This window comes from Microcebus murinus, chromosome 5 (assembly GCF_040939455.1).
Source record: "Microcebus murinus isolate Inina chromosome 5, M.murinus_Inina_mat1.0, whole genome shotgun sequence".
NCBI classification, from domain to species: domain Eukaryota; kingdom Metazoa; phylum Chordata; class Mammalia; order Primates; family Cheirogaleidae; genus Microcebus; species Microcebus murinus.
Window position 1 is genome coordinate 65,487,199 of NC_134108.1, and position 21,486 is coordinate 65,508,684.

Genomic DNA, 21,486 nt, shown 5'->3' on the forward strand with positions numbered 1-21,486 from the left:
TGGCCGCCAAGCCTTCGGACTCAGCTGTCAGCTGCCGCCGGGTGGCCCGGACCACCGCGACCGGCAGAGAATCAAAGCCTAAGTTTAGAGTCCCGGGAAGAGGCAGGCTGGGAGCCTCGCGGCGCAGACCTGGGTGGAATCCCCACTGGCCAATGGTCGGGTTGTCGGAATGCGTCCCGCGGAGGGGGACACCTTGCACCCTCCTCTCCCCGAGATCCCGCATGAAGTCAAAGTACACACACCCCCTACACCCCAGTCTCCAAGCCTTCACCTAGGAGAAGAGTTTATCGGGGGACACTTCACTCCACCGCCCTGCTCAGGCGCTCCGTGGGTCCCGCACTTCTGCTTCCCTGCCCCGGTGCGTGCTCGGGAGCCGCGCGCCGCTGGAGAGGGCGGCGGGCGGCGCTCACGGGCTACCCCAGGTGCGGGCGAGAGCAGACCGAGCGAGCATCTCGGCGACCTTGGTCTGGCCGAGGATTCCCAGGAACTCGGACCGCGAGGGGAAGCAGGCAGGGCCGGGTGTGTGTGTCTGAAGGGGCCGCGCACCCTGGGCTTCGGGGTGGTGGGCGTACGGGGCATCCCCAGCACTGCCTCGCGTGTCGTCGAGTTTGGCAACTTGGGGGAAGTTCCGGCGCGGCCGCTGTCTGGGTGGTTTTGTCGGTGGCCCGAGGAGGCGCGCCGGGCAGCCCGCCCGCCCGGTCACTGCTGTCGTCGAGACCCGTGGCCGCCGGGAAGCCGGAGGGACTGGGGCGCCCCACCCGCGAGACGGAGCCGCAGACTCCCGGCGGGCCCGCGGGTGGCGAGACGCGGCGTTCCTCGGTTTTCACCTTCGCTGTCTAGCTCTGCAGTCTCTCACTCTCTGTGTAAATTTCATCTGTTGAGTGTATTTAACTAAAAAGGGTAATTACTCTAGATAAAAATCCTTTCCTGCCTAGTGGGAACCTTGGCGGAGATGATGCCTAATGAGATATTTTGCTTTTGTCTGTTTAGAGTAAAATTAGAGATGTTAACTCTGATAACGGTTTTCTCAGATCATTAAAATGTAACATGTAGGAAAGGCATGTCGAGCTGCGAAGGCTCTGGCTGACATGAAGGAAGCTGAGCTGAGCGTGAAAGGCTGCCACTCCTTTGGTGGAGAGGGCTATTTTGGTAAGGCAGCGGGCCCGTCTTGCTTAAAATGTGAGATCGCCCCACCCTGACTCTCTGGCAACTCAAGAGTAAACGGCATTTTTCATTCTTGCAGGTAATAATAAACGTGAGTCAAAGTGACATCTTGTTAGAATTAGTCTTCAGTCTGTAAGAGAGATTGCTAAATTATAGTGTTGCGTTCAAACTCCTCCAGTGAAAGGTCTGTCAGCATTTCCATTATAAATTCAGTTTTTCAGGAGTTTATAATTTCACCACAAAACTTTGAGTGGCTGAAATGGTTTTTTTTCCTTCTAGTGTTCTATTTTTTTAAAAAATGCATTGATTGCCCACTTTTGTCTTTTGCTCTTCCTGAAACTAGAATATCATTCAAATGGATGGGGGGGGGGAGGTGTCCCAGAAATGGAATACACAACCATGGAATAAAGTACTTTTGTTAGAATTTATTTGTGCAGAGCAGTATTTTCATTTTGGATTTTGGAAGGCTTCAGATTTGCTATTTGGTATCATAAATGTGCTGAGTAAATTCTAATGTCTAATGTCTGTAAATTCTAATTCTAATGTCTGTCTATTTGGCAGGTGGATTGAAATGTCATTTGGTGGGGTATATTCCAGTATTATATGGAGAGACAGTCTCCTCATTTATGTGTATGCTTGAAATCATAGATAAATTTGAACATCCCTGTTAGTTACTTTTCAGTCCTTTGTATGTTGCATGTCAGGATCTGCCATAGAGAAGAAGGGGTGAGGCCCAAAGGGAGGGAAGGAATCGGGACCCCCTAATTCATTTTCAGTATTACCAGTGCCTGGGAAGATGCCGTTTATTCTTTTTCTATTGAATTATGCCCTTTGACTCAGTATCTTCAGGCAATTCCCTTCCAGTCGCTCACCTCTGGCTGCTGTTTGAGGGATTTAATTATTTGCAAACTGCCTTGAAATCCCTGGATGAAAGGCACTGAATAAGTACAAAGTATTGTTATTCAGATATGGAATTTAATGATCCATTACAGTTCATCAGGAAAATGCACTTTGCAGTGATGGTAGGAAACGTTTCCACCTGATAGAGGGTAATAATAACTGCTTAAAAGTAGATTCAGATTACAGATGAGATAATTAACTCTAGCCATGTGCTCTTCAATTTGTTGCAATTCATTTTGTGATCAAAGTGAGTTGCAGAGAGCCAGATGGTCAGGTTCACGTTCAAATCTCTCCTAGGCCAGCCCTTCACTTCTGGGCTCACTGTCTGCATAGCGGACGACGGAACTAGTTGTTCATTAGCACTTGTGAGCTGTTCCTCAGAATTTGTAATGGAGGCTCCTGTGATGCCAACAAAAGGGCTCAGGCCAATCTGTATTGTTGGGAGCGGTTTAATTTTACTTGGATTAACTCTCACTTGGTGTCTCTGGTGTGGATCCAGCCTTAACAAGGAGGAAAGAGACCCTAATGGCTCTCTAGCTCTGCTGTGCCTGGATCCACTACTCTGGTTTTTGAACCGCAGATTTCAGGGGATATGGTATCTGGCTTATTGTAAATGCAGGCTTTATTGTTGAATGAATGAGAGAATACTTAGATAAATAAGCACCTTCCTGTTTGTCCAGGGGGTAAGGGGCAGGACCAGCTTCATGGGCATAAGTCCTGTACAATTGCCTAGGGTCCCCTTCCTCTCTCCCACTCAGAAACACATCACACATGGTTTAATGTTCTGTTGTCTTTTTAAAATCCTTACTAATTCTTGAACAAGGGGCCCCTCATTTTCACTGTTCACTGCACCCCACAAATTAGATATCTGGTCCTGGTGAGGAGGGGTGGTGTAGCATGGAATGGCAGGCAACCACTGCTGTATATCTTAGCTCATCCTTGTGAACTGTCTCCAGACAGGAATTGGTGGGAATGCTGGCTTTGTGTTGCCACATCCTCTCATTTTTCCAAGGGAAGCTGGATATTTGATTTTTTATGGGGAATCTCTTAATTTTTAAATATTGGGTCAAAGTTTTAAAAAATTTTTAGATGAGAACATATGTTAAAGCTGGCTTACAGACTGCCTGTCTCCCACCCCTGAATGGACTAAAATGTGTTCTTGTTTAATATTTCTGTATTTAGCTATTGTTTAAAAGCCTGGCATGTAGTAGATGATTTGTGAGTGTACATCAAATGAATAGTTCCCACTATCTGGAAAATTGAAAAATGCAAGAAAAACAAAACTCTGAATCAAATCAACACCAAGTCCTACTCAGGGATTGATAGCTTCCTTTTTAACAGAGCACTCAACATGAAAGACCAAATAATTAATGCCATGGGTACAATGTGATTCTTTGCAGGTAAATAATCCATTGCTTTTGAACCACCTGCCTTCTATTTAGTTGTTATTGACCAGATGGGGTAACTTGGCTGTTTAATGCCTGAGGACCTCCATGGGAGTTTGACATTTGAGAACACTCACTAAAATAGTAACTTTGATTTACTGAATGCTCCCCCTGTGCCAGACTCAATGCCAACTATTTCACCTATACGTACTTCATTGGCTCCTCAAAGCAACCCTTAGAAGTGGGTGTTGTGCCCATTCTACAGAATTGGAAGGTTGTGATCTTATGTTGGAACAAACTTGGTCTGAATCCAGTGTGTGTTTTCTTGACTATCTAAAGGTTATTTCCCCATCCTCTGTACACAGTCCAGTCCTGAGTCAGTCGATGACTGGGCATGGTGTAGGACCATAGCGCACAGAGAACATGGTCCCTGCCCTCACATACACAGGAACAGAGAACAATACAAAGTGTAACATACTTGTCACAAGCTGCCATTCAGACAGCAGACGCTGTGTGCCGGCCTCCTTTCCCTGTCTAGATGTTTAAGAAGCTTCAGTGACATATGACCCTATCAGAGGCACTCATAGTTCAGAAGTTAGGGCTGGTTGCAAAAATCGGAATTTCTTTGGTAAAGAAAATAAGTTTTGGCAGAGTAGTCACGTTAAGGAAAGCAGCACCAAGGCCTTGGGAATGAGGGAAAATAGCTTCTGTATTGTTAATGACAATATATCACCGTTGCTGTCCTATCTTTAAATTTTATGTAAATATTTACAAATTGTTCATGTCCAAACTCAAACCTGCTGTGCACTAAACATTTTGTAAACTCAGTAAGATTGCCCAAAATATGACTCACTTTTCACCTTTTTTCGGTCTTGGATGACATTTAATAAAAAGGTAGTTCCTTCTTTATCAAGGTTTCCTTTTACTTTTTTTCTCTTTAATTTTTTGTGTTTCGTTAATTTCAAATGCCAGTCTACATGCAAATGTAACTTAATCTTGCTATCAGTGTGCTGCTCAGCTGGCTTCAAGCTGGAAGTATCCCCAGAATCCAACCGCCATGTCCTTTTCAAGGGCCTTTTCATTTCTAAAGAATATGTAAATCGAAACTCATCCTACCTACGACACTACTTCAAAATTCAGGCAGGAATTTTGCCTTTGTTTTTCCTTGAGCTATTTTTTCCCCAAAATAATAAATCTTCCCCAATCTGAAAGCATTTCACGTACTCGTTCATTCTAGTCATTGGAATTACAGCCAAAATGCCTCTCAGTCTTCCCCAGTGACTTCATAATCACCGTTTCTCCAGCATATTCCCTGGTTGACTTCTCTTTTGTTCCTTAGTCTCATAATGAATTGCCCTTTGGTTCTGAGATGTGTCATTTTCCTCCCTGACCTTTTTGTTCTTTTCCTGAAGGCTGTAGGACACGCTGCTGCTGATGTGATGAGAGCCGGCGCTTGGTTGCTGGCTCCCTCCCGTCTGTGTGTCAGCTTCCATCCAGCTTTCGTGCTCCCTGTTCCCAAGCATTTAAATCCTCCACTGTCCAGGAACCCCTCCCTTATACCTTGTTACTCTTCAATTTTGCCTGAGCCTGTAGCTGGCAAGTGGACAAAGTCCCAGTTAGTTTCAGAAGAAAGCTTTTGGAGTTTCCAAGTCCTCTATAACTCTAGTCTTGAGCCCTCTTCTTTTCTCTGGCCCCTGTCATTTTCTACAGATGCTTCAGGAGTTTCCTCAGGACTTTTCACGAGACCACATCTCTACAAAAAAATAAGAAAAAAATTAGCCAGGTGTGGTGGCACACACCTGTAGTCCTAGCTACTCCAGAGGCTGAGGCAGGAGGATTGCTTGAGCCCAGGAGTTTGAGGCTGCAATAAGCTATGATTGTGTTACTGCAGTCCAGCCTGTGCAACAGGGCTAGTCCCTTTCTCTCAAATTAAAAAAAAAAAGGGGAGAGGAGGGCAGGCTTAGCTCTTCATTTTGGAGTCTGAAGTTGGGAGAGCCCAGTGTGGTGATTCCCATTCCACAAATAGGAAAACAAAGTGAATGCTCAGCAACTTTCTTTAGTTTCTTAGTATCCATAGCTTTTTGGCAATTTGTATTTTCTTTCCAACCTATATTCTTCTAAACAACAGAAGCTTGTAAATGCTACTAAGTGGGCCAAGTGTCCAGAAATGCCATTCTTTAGAGGCAGATGCCTCATTCATGCATTAAACAAACAAATACTGTGTATCTTCTAATGTGGCAGGCATAGTGTTAGGTGACCATGGTGCTAGTGGGGAGCAAACCCACTCCTGGCCCCTGCCTTCATGAGGCACACCATGTAGTAGTAAGGATGGCATTAATCAGTGAGCAACATATAATTTACTGCATGTGAGGGGAATGTACTCCATGCACTAGAGGGTCTAACTGGGAGATTTGACCTGGTTGGGAAGTTGGGAAAGCCCTCCCTGAGGAACTGTGGAGTGAGCTTCAATCAGTGCTAGTCTGAAACTTGAGGCTTGCTTTTCCCTCCAGCTTCCTAATCCTATTAATTCACCACTGTCTTTGGCCCTTTGGAGTATTGCATAAACCATGATATAACCCCTGGGGCCATTTTGGCAAATAAGCGTTCTGTATACAGAGTCCAGAATTGATTTATTTACCTGTGTCTTTAGAACCTGATAAAAACAGAAATTGTTAACTGCCAAGGGTACTGTTCATTTCCACACTTGGAAAAAAAACAAGTTAACATTCTTATTTTGAACATATTTAGGGGCGTTTTGACAATATTTGAATGATCAGAAGTTACATGTCTATTCCTTCCCAGTCAGCTGATATGGGCAGGACTCAGGCAAGGATCTTCAGTGAAAATGGGAGTCTAACTTCTGTCTGAAGGCCCTGCCTACCCTAGAGCAGGGGAGTTTCCATCCCCTGCAGAACAAATATGATTATTTGGATCATTCTTAGAAGCACAGTTTAGGAGTGTTGACAGTATGCATTTAAGATAAATTAACTATACCATATGCTAAAACCCTTTTATTTGTTTTTCTTTGATGATAGCTAGCCTATATTGAATGCTTCCTATGTGTGCTGCTCTTATCAACTCATTTAATCCTCACAACAGCTCAGAGCTAGGTGTGCTCATTAGAAGCTGAAGCACAGGTGTCACCCAGCTAATGAGTGATGGACCTGGAGTGGGACACTAGCTGTCTGATGCTGGAGCCTGTTCCCTTAACCACCATGCTAGGCCTTCCCTTTCCTTTTCGTTTTCATTTGAAGCTGAAACCCTCTCTAGCAGTTCTCAGAAGTGGAAATATAGGGCACCTCACTCTGAAATATTGGACATTTTTCAGACATCTTTCTGAAAGATAAAATTGAACAATAATTTCTCAGTGAACTTAAGTGAATATATCTCCTGTCTTTCACTTAACTTGCTTTCATTGTGTTCCTCTGATTTTAGGGCCTGTTTAGGGATCAGAAAGTAAAAAAGATGACATGTAAAGGCAAAAGAAGAACTAGACATGGGACATGGACCCCATGGCTCCTTCCTCAAGTTTTGCTTGTAGTTTACACGCCTACCCTCTTGTTAAGTGAAGAATTTGTTTCTTGTTCTTTTTTGGTGAGGTTAAGAAAAGGTGGAGAAAAAAAAAACTGTTTCTTTATAGATAAAATATTCTACTGAGGAGGAAAAATTTCATTCATAACCAATTCCATTACAGCCCCTAATTAGAAATATTAGCTATCAGTAACAGATAAAAGTAGATAACCTTTATTCTCGTACTAGCCGATTTCAGGAAGAGATTATTTTGCCAGATTAGCATGTTGCAATTCTCAAACAGAGATTTGAATGGTTTTAAAGGACTCAGGCAGTTGGTTTGGCAGTGACCTCCAATTACCTTGGGTTTGCAGGGTCACTGTTCAGAATGCTGACTCAGCTCTGCCTGGGCTGGACACCCAAGTTATCATCTTTAGTCTAGAGGCATTATTCTTGGGAGCTGCTGGAACATTAAGTGCAATTTGGGAAATGATCAAGTGTATGAATGTACAGTACTGTGCTTACTTTTCAGCATTTGGTTCAAATTTTGGAGATGGCTAAATGGGGAGATGCTTAGTGTGTCAGTGTTGGAGGTTTTAAGTGATTAAAAAAATCAAGCAGATGAGTGCATAAAGATTTCTATGCAAACAATGATGAGCTTAAATTAAAGCTGCTGATTTAGTGTGAGAATTACTTGCATTGATTTGTAGAATATCTGTATGGGTTCAAGATTCCATATTATGCAAATGAATAAGCCCTGAAGAGTCAAACTGAAAAAAAAAATGAAATTAACTGTGAAAGATATTATTACCCATTCAGCAAGAGGAAAATGTAGACATACTTAGAGTTAACCCTTCCTTTTCGTACATCTCCTTGAGAAGATGAGTGTCAGGGATGATGGTCCTTGTCTCGATTGTAAAGAAGCTAGACAGGGTTTGCTTTCAGGTCTTTCATGATCTTTCTGTCCTTCTTTGCTGCCTTCTGCTACCCAATCCTCTTAAATAGTCCCTGTCCTTCCCTTCCAAAACCAATCTCAGAAAAGGACTTTAGGAATACAATTTTACTAGGATATAAATAACTTGAGCACACCTCATGCATTACTTTTTTGAGACATCAGCATGTCAATAGTAGACAAAGCCAAAGTAAAGCCCTAAAGATGAGAATAGTAGAATTTCACACACTGGTAATATGGTGATGAGAGTACATTTTTGAGTGAAGAGAGGACTCTTTATAAATAACTCAATGCTGGACAGAGAATATAGACAAGCAGATTATTGGACATAAACCAAAGTAAGATTAAAGAATATATAGGAAGATGATTTTTAATGATACATTTGTCGTGAGCATCACCTTCTTGTTGCCATAACTTTAGAGTTGATCACATAAACCTATGTAGCAAGATGGTGAGTTATTTGACATTTAAACAAAGCTCCAGAGGAAAGTAACTTGGTCTATGATTAGGGATTTTTGTCAGTAGTGGTGAACCTGAAATTCTTTCTTGCCCTTGAATGTTGAATTTTAGCAGGAAACAAACAAAAAAAAGCAGTGGATCCAACCTCATCTACCTCCCCACACCACAGTTTCATGGATAAAAATTGGGTTGATAAATTTATTTCAAAATTGGTATGTCCCATACTATTAGCATGGTGGTGACATCTGGATGTCAAGAGAGGTTGATTGGGTAATGAAACTATGCTTATTTTAGATGGAGGTGGTGCCAGGTAAATACCTGGCTGTAAAGAGTCTGAACTGCCTTCTGTACCGCCCCTCCCCCACCGCAGACTCCTCCAGCAACCATGCTATATTGAGTTGATGGCACCATCTAGTGCTGGTCTGTGGAACAGTCCTACTGGGTTCCTCTCTCTGTCCCTCATTCTCTTGCTGCGGGGAGGTGTCCTCTTTCTCTGGGAATTGTCTAATGGGTGACCTTTCTCCAGCTCCTATTTTTCTTCTGTCTTTGTAGTTTAGTTATACCTCCGTGTCTTCCTTTCTCCCAGACTTCATTTTTTTCTGTGCTCTTCTTTCTAATACACCCTCTTTGTAGCTCTTTCTCCTCCTTTTTTTCTCTTTCAACTCTTGATCATTTTTTTTTGGAGCAAAAAAAGAAATAACTGGTAAGTATAAAGATATTTCTAATGATACTTTATGCCAAAGTAAGAGGATGCCAGGCATTTTAAGTGCAAATAACTGTTTAAACCATATTACAGAACCAGAGTGACACTAAAGATGAAGTCCAGAAGTCTCACTGAGAAGACTGCATCCCCTTATCCTCTTCTAATTAGGCATTTCCCCAAACACAGTCAATCAAGAGTGTTCTCTTTTAATTGGTTTTGGAACTATCATTATAGTATCATTTTCTACTTTTTAACTTGTAAATTTAACCTCTCATATTTTAAATTCGAAACTTTTCACGGACTATCCTGGAATACTAGCTCATTGCTATGGCACTGTTTCTGTGGGAAAATGTGTTCTTAAGTTCCAGACAACCAGTTTTCCTGTGGATTTTTGGATCCTGTTTGAAATGAGAGAACAGAGATTAAAGACATGTAGGACAAAGCCTGACATGTGATTACTCCATAATGTTTTGTGGAATCTGAATTAGTGTGCTGGTTTAAGTCACCCACATTAAACAATGAATTTTAAATTTCCACTTATGTTAAGCATCTTGATATTGTGGGTTTGAAAGTAAGTCCCCTCTGAAAAACAGGAACTGTGCTTGTCTGTTACCAGTTCTTGTGGTCGATATGGCAACTATTTTGATTTTTTCAGAAGGGAGGAAAAGCAGTTAAATCTAGTTAAAATTAAAGCCAGTTAAAATTAACTGGCTCATGAGATTTGAGTGCAGCTGTTCCACACATCGTCACACTGAGAGTTGTTTGTTTATTATCACTATTAATTATTATTAGTTGTTGCTTCTTTTTGAGCGGGTGGCTTAGATTATTTATATTTTTAGTCTAACCTTGGAAAATAGGAACTGCAAGGGTAGAGAGGTTCCCGTTTGCTAATTTGCATGTACCCTGTTCTTGTTTTTGTTGGGTAGGTGTGTGCACCTTGTGTATGTGCGAGTAATTTAGCCTGTCAGCACTTTCCTACCGGCAGCAGCGCTTGCTGACTCATGCAGCTGTTGCAGCGCTCAGCTGGCCGCACTGTAAACTGCCCACAGTGCCAGCGCCACCCTTGCAGAGCACGGCCCGGTTAGCTGGTGGGAGACTTTTGAGATCTGTGGTCACTGCTGAGCTGGGTGCCCTTGTCCTGCCAGCAGCCAGACACAGGCTCTTGGTTGCAAGGATGGAGAATTGGGCACATTTCTACCTTTTTAGGGACTGCATAAAGAATCACAGCATTTCTCAGAAATGCCTCAGAAAAACTGATTTTCACTTTATTTTCTGGTAATCTTTAAGGGGGGGGGAAGGGCTGATAATAAAGGAATGAGAATATGCTGTTATTTCCTCCTTAAAACCAGAAGGGATGTTCATAAACCTTTAACTTGGGCTTTTTAGGTGTAACTGAAACCTGACCCACTTCTCCCTCCGTGTGAAGCAATGTGCCCTGAGTAGGGAAGCAGAGGAGAGGTGCAAGCCACAGCCTGACATTGTTTTTCGTGGCTCAAGTCCCTGAGTGATGACAGCTTTTGTTTATATCGGTTGCATGTTATTGAGGTAAAAAAACAAAACAAAAACAAAACAGGAAAATTTGACCAGGGTCATTTGAAAACTAGTATGTATTTTCAGAGGTGGTTTCACTGTTTGTTTTCGGAGTTCAGTTTTGCTTATTTTCATCGGAAAATGTGAAATGTTGCTTTTTTGAGGTTTCTAAATAAACTTCCTTTTGTAGATAACAAGTTGATGAAATCATCCTAACCTGTCTTGAGAAGGGTGATTAAAGTAAGATCAGCTGGGGAAAGGAACGGTTTGCACACCCTTGAGTTTGCCTCCTTTTTTAAAAGCTTCAATAAGCATTCTGAGGCAGCTTTGACCAGTAATAAAGAAAAGCCACAGTGACTGTGTGTAACATGATGTTGATGGAAGTTCTTGGTTTCCGCCGATACGAATGACTCATCAGTATCAATAGAATTGTGACTTCTAATAATAACACAGTGCAAGACCTTCAAAACATGTGGTTTTTAGCCCTTGTTCTTAGTGAAAGGTTGGAAAATATTAGGTTGAGCTTTTTTCTTTTCCTTATCTCTTATTTCACCCAAGTATAGAGTTGTTTTTTGTAGGAGTGATGATCACTCCATTGTTTTTTCATCTTACTGTTTTTAGTTTCATTATGATCAAAGAGCCAAACTCAGATCATTTCATTGTTTAGAAATCTGTGCACTAAGCATCTCCTGTCAGGACTGTGTTTTGAGGGAAATGTGGCTGAAAGGCAAATCCTCCCTGAACGCAGAAAGGAAAATACTGGTTCAGACTACAGTCCACTGAGCTGCTTGCCTCCTACACAGCGTCTATTGTGGAGGGCTGTGGTATTGCTGAGTAGCCCTATTACCCTGTGAGTCATTGTCAAGGATTCCAAGAGGAAGGTTAACAGAAAATGCGAGTCAGAGGAAACTGCAAAGTGGAGAAGGAGCAGTTGCCACAGGAAGAAGTGTGCTGCCTCCTTCTCATGGCTGAGGGGCTGCCCAGGGCAGTCCTGAGTGTCACAGGGAGATCAGGTGGATGCTCATATTTTTGCAGCCCATTCACATGTGTCTATAGAGGGGGGCAGTCATGGCTTTTTGTTTGTGTTTGTTTACTTTTGGTTTGTTTTTCTTGCAGTTTGGCCAGACTCTGTATCAGAGATCACTATCCCAGCCCTGTACCACAGTGGTCTTATCCAAGAGCCTTTCTTTTTTGTGTTCTGTAGTTAAAGCAGCTTAATTTCTAGACTATAAGACCAACATGTGTATTTACATTTATATGGGGTTTTTTCCTTCCTAAATACTTCCCCTTTAGAAATGCTTCCATCATTTATCATTTTGTTTCTTACCTGTAAGAACCACAGGCCTTTGTGCTTTGCTTGCTACTTCAGCCTTGATCTGGGAAATAAACCCTTCAAAGGAAAGCACACAATTAGAATTTTCTTAGCTGAAAGTTTGAAAGTTTGTGTCAGTCAGTCTTTCCTCTTTCACACTTTGTTTTAATTTTTTTGTTTTGTTTTGTTTTGAGATGGAGTTTCACTATGTTGCCTTGGCTAGAGTGCAGTGGTATCATCATAGTTCACAGCAACCCCAAACTCCTGGGCTCCAGTGATTTTCCTCAGCCTCCCAGGTAGCTGGGAATACAGGCATACACCATAATGCCTGGTAATTTTTTTGTATTGTTAGTAGAGACGAGGTCTCACTCTTGATTAGGCTGGTTTCAGACTCCTGGCCCCAAGTGATCCTCCCACCTCAGCCTCCCAGAATGCTAGGATTACAGGCGTGAGCCACCACACCTGGCTGGATTTTTTTCTTTTTTTCTTTTTTTGGTCTCTCATTATCTTCTTAGAATTTTAGATTTTTCAATATACATACCTTCCTGTTATTCTTTTTCATTTTGTTCATTGAGGTATTCCTAGTGCCTTGAAAAGTGTTTAGAACTAAGAGGATGCACAGTAAATATCTGTTGAATGAATAAATGGACTCATTGACCATCCTGCTTTAAAAATCACCCATCCATGGCTTCTCACTGCCCATAGAAAACACACAGCACAGCATTTAAAGTTCCTAATGTCTTCCCACCCTACTATCCTAGATATGTATTTCATCAGTATTTTTTTCATGCTGAACTTTAGTTAAATGTCTTTTGAACCAGTTTATGTTTTTATTTTGTATAGTTTCCTTATGTATGAGTTACATATGTTGACTCTGAACTTCTTTTAATTTTTTCTAAAATTACTTCTTAAATAAATCAATAATTAATTTATTAAGGGCTTGGTCTTTGCAGAGAACTGTTTAGGCATAGAGCACTGTGCAAAATACCATACTGGTATAAATTATGGTCCCTTTCTTTAGAGAAGTTGTTGTTTTATCTTGGGAGATGATATGTACACATGAAGCATTTGAAGTGCTATGTACAATGTGTGGTCAAGGTCCAGAATGGATGGTAGAGATAAGTGTGGTAGGAGCTGGAAAAAAGAGAATCAGCAAGCATTGGAGGACTGGGAAGCTTTAAAAGGAAGAATTAGAGCTGTGTATGTCTTCAAGATATTGTGGAGTTTGCTAAGATGGCTCTTAACTCCTTAGTTGATACTCTTCATGATTTTATAAACGTCAGGTTCATCAGATTTACTGATCGTCAGAATAATGTCCGTTTCTTGACCACTCCCAAATTAGATATCCTTAAGGTGTAGTGAAGGGAGAGATATGAAAGATTTTATGTGCAATCTATAAAACCCTTATAGTACAAAAAGTTAAAAATGCATGAGAAATCTTTCACTTGCTTGGAACAAAAAGTAAATAAAACTTCTGTTCACTAAATGACAACATGAAGAATGGGAAAACAAGCCCAAAGTGGTAGATAATATTTGTGGCACATATATAGTACCAGGCCAGCATATGTAAAGAACACACATGAATCACTAAGAAAAAGCCAGATAATCAAATAGAAAAAGGATACTGAACATTCATATACTTAAATGTGCACTTCACAAAAGAAGAAACCAAAATAGCTAATAAATATATTAAAGATACTCAGCCTCATTAATAATCAAACACATGCAAATTAAAATCATAATAACATACCATTACACATTCTCTAGATTGGCAGGAATTTAAAAATTTGACAATACCATGTTTTTGTGAGAGTGCAGATGAACGGGAATTCTTATGTATAACTTAGTCAGAGTATAACTTGGTACAGTTACATTGGAAAACAATTTGTTATTACCTAACCAAATTGAACTTGCAAATAAGTTACAACCCAGCCATGTTACTTCTGGGTATACATCCAAGAAAAGCTTACTCTTATGCTTCAAGAAACACAGACAAAAATATTCAAAGAAGCATTGTTCAGAAGAGCAAAAACTGGAAACAACCCAAATACACATCAAGGTTAGATTGAATCAAAACATTTTGCTATATGGGATTTATGCAGTGTGATACTATTTGGCAATAAAAAATGAGCTAATAAAACCACACAGATGAAGGTGTGGAGAGACAACATTGCTTGGTAGTTAAGAGCAAGGATTGTGTATGGGTTTAAATTTTAGGTCTGCCACTTATTCTGTGACCTTGAGCAAATTTCTTAACCTTTGTGTACCTCAGTTTCCACATCTATACATCAGGGGAAAAGGATAGTGTGTACCTGATAGGGTTATTGGGAGTATTAAATGAATTAATATTTGTGACATGCTTAGAGAATGATCAGCATATAATAACTTGTACGTAAATAGAAATAATACGTATCAAAGTGTGTGAATCTTACAAACATGTCAAATGAAAGAAGCAAAACACAGAAGAATATATATAATATGATGCTATTCAAGTAAAGTTCACAAATATGTAAAACTAAATATAATGTTTAGGGATACATACATAGATGTGAAAACTATAAAGAAAACTAAAGGAATGACTGTCACAAAATCATATAATGGTTACCTCCAGAGGTGATGGAGTGGGATGTGATGGGAGAGGCTCACTGGGGTGTTCTGAGGTCCGGGAAATGTTTTATTTCCCAACCTGGGTAGTGGTCTCAAGGATGTTCTTTTTTATAATTAACTTTTAAATAGTGTGTATGCTTTTTATGTATGTGTGACCTGTTAGATAATAAAATGTTTAAAGGATTTGTGTGAGTTGTTGTAGCAGCAAGATGACATTAAACAGGAATAATTATAAATTCCTACATTTGGGTTAAAAAAAATTAGTTAAGTGTAGACTTTGGAACATCAGCTTGGTCCTAGTTCCTCTGCAACATTGTGAGCCACCAGTGTAGCTTGGGTTTTACAGAAGGTAACACCTCATTAAGGCCATGTTAAGAAAGTTGTCCCATTTAGATCAGGGAATGGAATGGCTTCACTCAGTTGTTCTCAGATCTGGCAGTCCCATGTATGGAATACTATGCCTGGCCCCAAGGGATTTATTTTAAAGAAGCTGTTGTCCACAAAGGGCTTACCTTCAGTGATAAAGATATTTAGGGGTCTAGAAACCAGTACTAAGAGTGGCTGAAGAAAGTAGGGACATTGAACATGGAGAAGAGGAAATGTCAGAAGAGGAATGAGTGTCTTCCATCATTAGGAGAGGAAGCAGATTTTCTCTGTTACTCAGCAAGTCAGATCCCTGTACTGTCTACTCTTGGAGGCAGGTTTCAGCGCCTGGTCACTGGACATGGCCAAGCAGAGGGGTGGGACCTCCCTTAGACTTGACTAGAAGCTCGTTACCCGGCGTGAGAGCTGGACCACAGCATAAGCATGACCTGGGGCTTGATAGAAATGCAGTCTCAATCCACCCCACCCTTCCCAAGTCAGAATCTACAGTTTATCAGGGTCTCCCTGGGGACTCACATATGCATTAAAATTTGAGAGGCACTGGCCTAAATGTTTCTAAGATTCCTCATAATTCTTAAAATTTAATGATTTTATTTAATAATAAACTGCATACTCAACTGAAAATTACCAGTTCATATGGTGACATTATCAATTTAAAGCACCTAGATATGTTATATATACACAAAGCCAAACAAGTATTTGTTGCTGTATTAGTTTTAATGGATTTGTCCATTTTTCCCCTTAAGTAAAAGTTAGATTGTTTATGTATTAAATATTTGAATAGCTATAAGAATTAAGATATAACACAACATTGTTACATTTTCTTCTTTTTAAAACATAAGACAGATTCTCACTTTAAAATTCTCTGTTAATGTTTTCAAATTTTTTCTTCTATATTCATTAAAAATGCCAAAGTAGACCAGGGTTCCAAATACCTGTTAGAATATTCAAAAGAGACATTTAAATAATAAAAACATCTCATATAACATTGATTTTATATTTAGCATATTTTTTCTTCTTGTCCGTATTCCGTGTTTTGACCTTGTGGGAACCTTTGAAGTTTGAGTATTTTATAATGATTCTCTACTATACCTCTTATCTTTTAGATTTTAGATCTGAGATTAGCGAATAAAATAGTTTCACCTTTTTCCCCTCAAAAGACTATGACTAACTTAAGCTGATCTATTTTTTTCCTTAAATATTTTGTTAATTATCCTTTTAACTGATGAAGTTCAAGTGGAATTTATGATTCATTTAATCTTTTCCCCTTTACGTAATTAGTCATTTGTTCTTTTGATGTCCATAGCAAAAACTAATACTTAAGGTGATAGTCATAATATTCCAAAATAAAAACTTCTTAAATGACTTATAATCAGATATAAAATATGCTTTACTGTATGGTAAAAATGGAGAAAATTTCTCATGCATAGAAGATGTTCTTTAAAACTGTATAACCATGAGTTATTTGGTTTAAGCACATATTTCCATATTTCCAGATCTCGGTTTCTTTTGACATAAAGGACAAAGAAATTGTACTTTACCTTAAATAATTTTTGGTGTATATATGCCATCTAGATGAGATAATATATGACAAAGGGCTTTTATAAAATGGTAAAGTACTATAGACATTTTAATAACATTTGTGTACTATAATTATGTTTTAATTTTAATTTAGCAAGGCTTCCTCTCCTTTTATAGGACTGACTTTTTAAAAATCTAAAATCTGCCTTACTGAGATTCTTCAGGTTTTGATTTCTTAATCTATAAATGATTGTGAACAAACGTCACCACACTCCTACCATATTAATAACTGGCTATGAGGTAGAAGGCTACATTTTTTTATACCATATTTCTTGTTTGCTTGCTTCAGTCATTCATTTATTCATTTACCATGAATATATACTGAGAACTTCCTGCATGCAAAGCTATAGGCTAGGTGCTCTGGAAAGGACATAAAATGAATACCACATTCCTAGTGTCCAAAAAGTTTATAGCTTTATGGCTGTATAGGTGATTTTAGTCCCGATAACAGAATTTTATGAATTTATAAATCTTATAATTTATAGTTTTATTTTTAGAAATCATAGTGCCTTACCAAATTTTAGATTATTAAATCACCATTTGAAATACTGGGTAGGTATTATGAGATTGAAGTTGAAATTAATAGCTGTTAGAAATGCAGTCGCTTGAAGTATATTCAGTTATTAAAAGCAAGATTTAGGAAGATTGCTGCATATCCCCTTAGGGTTTGTTGAGTCTCAGATTTTTTTCAGAATGCTCTAAAACCACATATTCTAGTCTGGACTTTAACCTACACTGTCCAGTACGGTAGCCACTAGCCACGCGTGGCTTTTGAGCACTTGAAATATGGCTAGTCCAAATTGAGATATGCTGTGAAATACAAACCAGATTTCAAAGACTTAGTAAGAAACAAAAAGGACATAAAATATTTTAAAAATAATTTTTATTATATTTACATGTTGAAATGATTACATTTTGCATATATAAGGGTAAGTAAAAAATATTAAGATTAGTTTAGCCTCTCTCTATTTTTTATTTAATGTGACTACTAGAAGTATAAAATTACACATCTGACTCACCTTATATTTCGAATTCAGAGTGCTGGTTTAGACTTTAAAGGCTGGAATGATTGAGAGCTCTCAGAGAAAAGAAGATCAGAATTTAACAGAGAGTTTTAGAGATGAAATATCACTGACAGAATCCGCTTACTTGAAGAAATCCCAGTCTGCACCTTTGCCCTACTTTTAGAGATGCCTGTTTTCCTGAACCCACAAAAAAGAGCATCAGGTAGCAAGCATTTAATCTCTACAGTGTAGAGGACATGGAAGGGGATTAAGATAAACATCACACAGGGCCTTGCCTTAGGAAAAAAACATAGATTACTGGGGAGGCAAGATACAAGCATGTGACATGTCACATCATGGTTTGAGAGGTAAATAGCGGTTCAATGCTGTGATCCAGGACTGTTGCAAACAGATGGTAGAGGCACTAAGTGAAAGAGTGCTTCAAAAGGAGGAGAGGTCACCATGGCCTGAAAGAGTGTCCTACAGGTGGCACTGATGAATGGATAGGGAGAAAGGGGCATTGCTGGGTAGGAAGTGGGGTAGAGCAGGAACAGGGAAGAAAGCATGGGAAAATACAAAACAGTGGAGAGATCAGCAAGAAGAGAAAATTTAGAGTGTAAGGTGTAAGTAATGTCATTCTCTAGTTCACTTAATATGGAGCTTTACTCTTTGACATATGCATCATGGTGTTCTTCTGAAAGTTCTGTTAATCAGACTTTACCAAAGTCTCAAACTATAGATTTGGGTAGGACACTTTAACTTTGGGTGGAATAAAAGCTGCATACCTTTGATTGTTAGGAATTTCTTTAAATAGCAAAACTGGTAATACTGTATTATCAGTCATGTTTATACTAACATTTGTGTAGAACCTTACAACTTTGAAGAATTCTTGGATAAGTACAGTATCATTTAGTGTTTCAGGCCATCATGTTAAGCATTTATATATCCTTCTTGCTCAAAATGCCTTCTGTATTATGTCATTTGATATTTGCTGTTGGCTCCATTTTATAGAACTGGAAGCCAGAGAGGCTAAGATTGAATAATTAATGGTAAAATCTGGAATACAAATCCAACTCTTAAGCTCCCTCCATTTTACTATGCCGAGAACTAATTTTTACGCCTGTAAATCTATTTTTTAAGAAAAGAAGCTAATATTCTTGAACTTTTTAGTTGAACGATAATATAATATACGTAGAAAAAAGTATGCATATCATCATACTGATGATTTTTCACAAAGTGAACACTGATTTAACCATCTCCTAGATTAAGACACAGAACATTATCAGTACCCCAGAAATACCTTGTGCTCCCATCCACTAACTGCCCCACCCTTGGTAACAGTTACTGGATGGGAGCATGAGGAATGGTAACCACTACTATGACTATAGAACCACTACTATGACTTTTAAAGCATAGATTTAAAAAACAGATGCCTGTTTTTCAATTTTATATAAATATAGTATATAGTATTCTGTGTCTGACTTCTTTTATTCAGCAATATGTGTGAGAAATTCACTCATACTGTTGTGTATGGTGATCAATTTCTGACTCTTCATATTATATCTCATTGTATGACTCTAACACCATTTGTTAATTTGTATAGTTACCAGTTTGGGGCCATCATGAATAGCACTGCTGTTGAACATTCTAGAACATACCTTTTTGGGTGAACACACATATGCATTTGTATTGTGCATATATGTAGGAATGAAATTATGAAAGCAGCATAAATTTTAAATTGTCTTATATATGAAGCTGAAATTTGACTTTGTGGTAATGAGGCAAACTGTTGATACCTCCAATACTATATTAAAATAAATATTAAGGCAGCCATTACAAAAGGGTTCAAGGTAGCAGAATTTTACTGCCCTAACACATTTTTGAAAAGGGAGAGGAAGAGGAAATTAACCTTGAAAGAGTTAAATATTGAAATACTGAATTTGTGTCACTCGGGTTTCTGTTACTGTTATACTTTTCCCTCCCAAGAGACGTTCTAGTAGATGATATTGGAAAGTTAAGATGAGAATGATACCAGTGTAGCCATTATACCAGATTGTAATAAGGAATGAATAACTGGGCGGGGGGAGGCGTGTTTATTAGGGAATGAGAAAATGGGAATAGGGTAAATGGTAGGAAATTACATTCCAAAATCTATGATGAAAGTACAAGTCTCAAAATTTTACTGGAATTTCCTCTGTTCCCTCACCCTCTTGCTTAGGGTAATCTGCAGGCAGCACAATTTGCATTCTTGTAAAGAAGACAATTACAAATACCGTAACTTGTTTTTAGAAAAAATTTAAGGCAGACGTTTATCCAGGGCATCCTATCTGAAGGAAAGAAATGTAATTCTAGGATTTGCCAAACAGAAGACTTCAGTGTCTACCTTTGAAGCTTGCTTATTAACATTAATGATGATCATTTAAAGATGTGTATTTTATATTTAGACTTAAAAGAGTTGTTGATCTTAAGCAGACTGGGCAGAGGAAGAAATCCTCTGCTTTTTCTAGACTCTGACTCAGGATGGCCCTAGAAGTTACATGGGAAATGGGAATATGTAGATAAATACTCTCATAGTTTCTTTGGCCTCAATGAACAAATTGCTATTATTCATGGTAAATTAAAGTTATTTTAGAGTAGGGAATACGACATTAATTTAGGACATGGTTTTTAGAGACTAAACACTTTGTACATGTTTTGCTGTGATGGGCATTTATTAAAAGATCATCCTTTTTATGATGTTAGTGAAGTATGACTACGCCAGCCTCCAAACACTAGGTATATTTTGGATTATGGAAATATGTTTAAAAGTCTCATTTTTCTTTAATGTTCATTGCTGATTTCTTTAGGAGTATAAATTGTGGTCAGAATTTGAGCTTATTTCATTTTTCTTTTCATTTTCCAAATTAAATATAAAACGAGAGCATCCCAGGTTGGGGAGGAGGGGGAAACCAAATTATTTTCAAGTCATATTTGAAGAGCAGGTGTGTTCTCTCAGGATTTACAGTGCAGGTGCCTTTTAATTTAACTGCTTAAAATGGTGATAAAATTATTCAAGTAGAACAGAGTTTCAAAAATGACTTGTAAACAGTTGTTCTTAATTTTTTCCCTGTTTTCTCTCCACTTGACTTTTGTGACTTATGTGCATTTCTGAAGGAGCCCCCTCAAAGAACACTGCTCTAACCGTGTGGATTGCATTAATTTAATAAGACCCAGCCTTTTCATTTGTAGGGCAATGTGAGGTCAGGGGGCCATGGTTCTTTTCTTTGTCTAGCTTTGTTCTAAGGCAGGGAACAGTCCTCCCTGCTTTTAGACCCACTGACATATTTCCATTTGTCATTGCACACTAGGGGGAGGAGAGCTACGGCCCCCAGGGTACCCCCACTTGGCCCTCACCCTCTACCATCAGATTTGCTGCTTCAGCCTTCTAAGTGCCCCAGGTATTTGATGCCAAGATCATGTACTTGTGCGGCCAGTTATCAGTGTTGTGTGGGTGTGTTTGGAGGGGTCTCCCCTTAGCTTGGCATCAGGTCTCGGTGACAGAATCTAAATAACACAGGTTACTCATCAGAAGTTAAACATTTTCTCCTTTTCACATTGATGCTTCTGATATAATTTTATACGTTGGCTGATTGTGTGTGCGTACTTTGTGGCTGCCGAGATGCAGGTGGAAAGTGTGTGGGGGCTGTCTGCTTCCTCTGAGGCTGCTCCAGGTGGTCAGGTGGGGGCGGCCGTGATAAAGGTACAGCACCCACTTCCGTCAGCTTGTCTTGTGAGCCCTGTAACCCACTGCCTGAACCCTGTCGCACTTCAGCCGGATTCTCTCGTTGGCACTTTATCTTTTGCTGCTTCTGACTTGCCTGTTGAAGGTTTATGACTAAGGTTGTGGTTAAAAATTCCCTTTTTAGGTATGAAAAATCTTTCAAATTACTTTGTGTTGCGATTTTTTTTTTTCGTTTTTTCTTCTTCTGTGTGGACTTTCTGGATTTTGTAAAAAT

The 21,486-nt window shown here is 39.3% G+C and overlaps 1 protein-coding gene across 3 annotated transcripts in view; it reads left to right on the forward strand.

Annotated features, from left to right (window-relative positions):
• BACH2 (BACH transcriptional regulator 2) overlaps window positions 1–21,486 on the forward strand; it is a 333,757-nt gene that overhangs the window by 772 nt on the left and 311,499 nt on the right. Inside the window, exon 1 of one of the 3 annotated variants that reach the window (XM_012750878.3) lies at window positions 1–21,486. This exon is cut by the window's right edge and continues 10,511 nt beyond it. The exons of the other annotated variants lie outside the window; for them this stretch is intronic. The gene's annotated coding sequence lies outside the window, so the exon portion shown is untranslated. 3 annotated transcript variants of the gene reach the window in all.